The sequence below is a fragment of the Ostrinia furnacalis genome, unplaced genomic scaffold (genome assembly GCF_004193835.3).
Source record: "Ostrinia furnacalis isolate ACB-3 unplaced genomic scaffold, ASM419383v2 OfSCF0932, whole genome shotgun sequence".
Taxonomy (NCBI): domain Eukaryota; kingdom Metazoa; phylum Arthropoda; class Insecta; order Lepidoptera; family Crambidae; genus Ostrinia; species Ostrinia furnacalis.
Genome location: NW_021131171.1, coordinates 1,439,518 through 1,445,517, shown reverse-complemented (window position 1 = coordinate 1,445,517; position 6,000 = coordinate 1,439,518).

Below are 6,000 nucleotides of genomic sequence, written 5' to 3'. Positions count from 1 at the left end.
TTCAGATTGTGAGATGTTCACTCGTCGACTTCTCGTAACAGACTGGCCGTTAATGTGCGAGCTGTCAAAAACAATCAATTTTGTGGTGGGGACGGTACTTCCGGTGGAAATAATAAAATTTTAAAGATATCCATTCGTACAACAGAAGCTGTTATAAAATACTAAACTAAATGAAAAACATTTACTGTTTTTATTTAAAATCAACTATGTAGCTGTGCCCACGAACGCGTGAAAAAAGTTTGTATTATTTCCCGTTTTTGCAACATTTGTCTTTACTGCTTTATATTAGCTGTAGGGTGATGTTATACAGCCTAAAGCTTCCTCGATACAAAAATATTTTTTCAAATCGGACCAGTAGTAAATTAATAAATTAATTTAACCGGAAGTTGTGACATTTTTGATTGATTGAGGCACCGTTCCACCATCGCTACCTAATTGATCAACAAACACTTTTAATTTGACTTTTAGTGGGATATTACATTAAAATATTGAGAACCACCGGCGGTACACTCAGCTAAGTAGATTAGTGACGCGGCAGGTTGCCACATAACCGTTCTGTGCCATCGCCGGGCCTTATTATTCTTTTATTACCCTCAGAACTGCGGGATAACATCATTATGATAACAAATGAATGTAATTATAGACACTATGCGGAACAAACGTAACGTAGTTATATTGTATCTTATTTACAAAGTTATGGTATTGTTCGAGATTTTTCCTGAAGAAAATCTTGGTATGGAATGATACCTACAGTTGCCACAGCGTTTTATTGCTTCTAATGCTAAGAATAACGTCTTTAAATAAATAACAGACTTTATTTGAATAGACAGTTGGATGGATTTTACTTATGCTTCAACCACACCAATGCGTGCAGATCGCCATCGCCGGCGCGATCACGACGCGATCATAGGGATGACAGGTCGCGTGAACTGTCATGATGGGTCGCGCGACCTGTCATTGGCCTTCGATCGTGCCGGCGATGGCGATCAGTGTGCCTACCATGAGTTTACGTTAAGTGTGCTCGCTAGCGACTGCGTAAAAAAATGACATTTAAATGTATGACATATTGTGCAGCGCCCCTAGCGGCTACTTTCAAGAAATAAAATCTTCATAAAATTTTTTGACGTATTCGCTAGCGAGCTCACCTAACGTAAACTCATGGTAGGCACACTGCATGCGTTGATGTGTTTGAAGTTAATATGATGGATTTACTAGGATAAAGAAAGTAGGCACGAAGTCCGAGTTATTCGACCAAATCGGCTTCTATTGACCACAACAAAATAGGGATGTTTCCTGGGTAAAAAAGCAAGAGTTTTAATTAGTCCGTCAGTTAGCTTATCAAAAACTACTCGACATCTATTTTTCACTTTTTAAAACTAATGAAAATGTAAAGAGATAAAGCGTACCAAAGTCCTAAAGAAAAGACCCGTGACGTCAGTGCGTAAAATTGCAGCACTTTGTGACGTCGCGCGGAACTTCAACGCACTATTAACTTTGTAATTATTTGTTTGATTGACAATTAAAAATATACTTGTGCAATAGTTTTTTATACTAAAATTGACGGACTAAAAAAATTTTTTTAGGAAACTAGCCTACTGTCATAACAATCTAGCATAAAAAACTTCAAAATTATTTCAAACTAAACAAATGACTAAGTCTGTCTGTCTATAAATATTTTCGACGTCAAGACAATCTCGTTATAAAGAACAACAAACAACTAAAACAGCATCATAATAACGGAAAAGTATAACGAAAACGGGCCAATAAATAAACAATTTTCCACTTCATAAATCGAGCATGACAACAAGATAACTGCAAATGTATGCAGATCCGAAGAACCCGGCCCATGCGGTGCTCCTCTGTATATTTATGTAAATGCACTTTATTGCTTGTAGTGTCACGCAGATTTTTACTTGTATAACTTTAGAATATGTTTAAGCTTTGCTTGTCGCCGATGAAAGATTTAAATCTGTATTTCTAGACAGTGTAGGTCATTTTCGGTATCGGCTTCAGTTGTTTTACCACATACTTATGTAACATAAGAGAAGTTAGCGAAACGATCACGATATTTAATCTGACAGTCATATTTATTATTATCTAATGGTAGGAAATACCTAAATGTTTTTTGTGATGACATAAGTAACCTAAATTTTTGCCACCATTAACCAAAATCGTGCAGACTCAAGAGATAAGTACGTTTTTTTGTATATTTTATTGAGTATCATCATTAATATTGCTTTAGTAAACTTTTAATTACAACTTGTTATTTGTAAGTGTACCTAATGGTACTTAGATCGTAATGCATCTTTTACCTTGTTTTAAGTCTAAAATAAGTATTAAGTTTTATGTAGCGGACAAGTTGTTGTTACTTGAACTGCATTAACAATCTTGAAAAAATGTCCAGCAGGCGCGCAATCTGTGTAAGTGCAAAGAAAATGTTGACTAACAACCGGAACCGTAATCCTCTCAGCACGAAAGAAAATTTAATTTCATAGACGGATGGGCGAAACTACTATTTTAACCGACTTCAAAAAAGAGGAAGTTCTCAATTGGACTGTATTTTATGTTTTTAAATAAATACGTTTGGCATTAGCAACGAAATGACGATCTTTAGTAACTTATGTTTTTCCAAAATAATTTCCTATTAAAAAAAAACAATGAAACCGTAATTATAAGATAGATTTAAGATGTAGAGTCCCTATATTGGATCAGGTTTAACGGTTCTTCAGATATGAAAAATCTTTTAAGTTTTATTATTACTTCAACTTAGCAACAGATTTTTTTACCTACCTAACTAAGACTGAGTTGCACCACCTAACTTTAAGGCTGGGTTACACCATCTTACTTTAACTTTGACAAACGTCAAAAATCTGTAAAACGCCATACAAAAACACCGGTTATCGTCATAGTTACGATCAAAGATAGGTGGTGCAACTCAGCCTAAGGGTAACTTTAACGATAACCGGTATGAATTTGACAGGTTTTTGACGTTTGTTAAAGTTGAAGTAAAATGGTGCAACACAGCTTAAGTTTTTTGTACAAAATATCTTATAAATATCTTTTCACCTTTCTTGTTTCCAATGAAACACCAAAAAATTTGTCTTTTCCTAGCGAAATCTTTAATATAACCGTGTTCGTTGTTCGTACTTCAAACAGTACAGACAGGTCGCTGGCATCGCTCCAGCACCCCCCTCTTAAGTGTCGGTTAAGATTTGGTAAGCGTTCGAACCTTTGCAAACAGGGGCGCTATTCTGGAAAACGATTCCGATGTATCTTTCTGATAAAACGAATCCTACATTTTCACCCTATTGTCTTACTCGGTAGCTGTTGTCATAGTAAGTCAAAGCACAAAAAAGTCGAAGTCCAAACCAATTATTGCCTGACTCACTTGAAAGCTGCTGTTAACATAAGAGGGGAAAATACTGAAATTGATCAGCAGAATAAACTCAATATATGAGTAAAAAGAACGATATGTAATGTAAATGGTTTTGCAGAATATACCCCCAGAAGAGCTTCTACAGGAAAGCGTTTGTAATATTATGTAAGCAATTAAATGAAGCTTAAATTTTCACCCCGACACACGTTTTACTTTTAACGATTTCATTTGTAGCGGGATCATACTATTAATTTTAGTATAGTAGTAGTTTTTATATCACACAGAATGGCGACTAAACTACCAGCAAAGATTGGGTCGATAAGACAATGCTCCACCCCTCCCCATAAAACTACCTATATGGGGGCAAAATATTATTATTACTATACAATAACATTGATTTCGTAGACAGGATAAGTGGGAAACATTTCCCATACAATCTCATCTGCGAATGCTCTACCAGCAGAGCTTGTAGTATAAATGAATAATTAAGTAACAATCCAATGCATTATGTCTACAGTTCTACTCTATGCGAAGCTACTTGATTTCATTATGCAGTATGTACGATACATGTACGAATCCACGATACAGTGTGAATTTAAGCAGAAACTAGCAATCGGTAATTGGTAGCGTAAATGTGGAAACCTTTGATAGAGCTCCGATCTTGTACCTCGGTGCAGTTAGGGTTGCCAGATGTCCGACTTAAGCCGGACATGTGTGGCTGTTTACGGTCGTGTCCGGTCTGTCCGGCTTTTTATGTGGCTGCAGCGAGTTATGTAACTTTTGGGTAATACTGGGAAACCATAAATATAGATGACCCACGCTGAACTGTCCCACCAAACTCAATGACAGGGGGGCGCTACCATCGTTCAACTATATGGTTTCCAACATGGCAAAAATCGGAACCAGCGATTCGGTATTGACGGTGGCGCCCTACTGTCAATGTCATCGATAGGACAGTTCAGTATTTTGGAACTATATAAGTAGGCTAAAGTCTTGCTTAGGGCATCACGTGTTGGGGGAACCTGAATGTCGGGCTTTTAGGGTAAAATGTCCGGCCAAAGTAAGTACCGAGTCCGGCTTTTGAGTTTCAGGGCCTGGCAACCCTAGGTGCATTCGTTCTCACCGATACCCTTCATAGACCAGTGGTTCTCAAACAGTTCAATTAGCAATAAATGTTTTACTGGAACTCCACTTTGGAAATGAACACGTGTGTGAAATCGCGGGACCTACGCAATTTAATAATGCTGTGATTTTCCTAAGATGAGACAGAATATTAAATTGGTATGGTACAGTCAGCATCAATAATTAGACACCCAAAGTAGCCAATAAGTTCGCAACACGTCTTTGTTACAATTGGAATAAGGTTGTGTGTTGTTTTTGGCCACTTTGAGTGTCACAAAATATTTGACGGTGACTGTACAAGCAAAATCATTATCCATATAAATACTGTGTCTTTTGTAATTGTAATAGGTGTTATTTTGCAACATTTTATAGTCTGTTGTGATGTCGACCGTGCAATAAGTTTATTTTTAAAAATCACTCCTAATTATCAAGTCAACCGTGTTTGCACAATAGCGTCTAGACAACGGAATAAGTATACCTAAATAAACATCTATATTTCTTAGGCCAGAGTTCATTCAAGGTGGTTCGTTTCTTACGTTTAAGTACATAATATTTTTAATTTAAATTTAATGCTCATTGTATTTTATTATTTTGATATGTATTAACTAAATTACCATTAAATTTCGAAATCGCTTCGCGCTGATTAGGTAGAAAACAATTGCACCTATCTTTTTTATTTTTTTTTATTTTATTTATTCTAGAAGGCTGCTTGAAGGCTTACAGAAAATCCAACGCGCCAACAAGTTATAGGTACAATCGTGCAAATAATATCAATTAAAAATGTCAATATTGTGTACAATTGTCAAGTAAAACGATAACAAATCAGTCAAATAAAATCAAAAATTAAATATGTACATAAATAATTGTCTTAGAATGTCATATTACCTACATAATAAGAATAAGTATTAAATATTATTATGTCCAGATATTAGTATTAATGTCCATATTATAGTTATTAATTACACAAAAGTCGATAAATTAATACTAATATTGTACCCAAGCGGTCGGCAAATATATCGATATCGTCGTGCTGAGCAACCAAGTCCCCGATTAAACATAGTGCGCGGGTAGAAGGCGCGTTCGCTGCGCGAGTGGTGCGCGTGACCGGCCGTTGTAGCAGCCTAGGGCGGCGACGCGGTTCAATAATCCCGGTTTCATCCCGTGGTATTCGCGTGGGCACTAATAAGCCTACTTTTGCTACTATTTTTATCGAATCACAATCGATATCAGCTCTTGCATTGCCTTGCCTGTACCACATGTTTTGTTTAACATACGAGTATTGTAAAATAAGTTTGGAAATCTCCGATATCCACTATAAGTCTCGGAGAGCAATTGGGCCTGTGCTTACTATTATTCTGTGCCTGTAGTTCCAGTACCAGTGCCAGCAGTACTTATAGCAATGAACCTGTAAGTACTAAAGTGCTACAAAGAGAGCCTTGATTATTATATAAAGGGCAAATTGGAATGTTTACTGACACACCTGGACTGAAACCTCACATCTG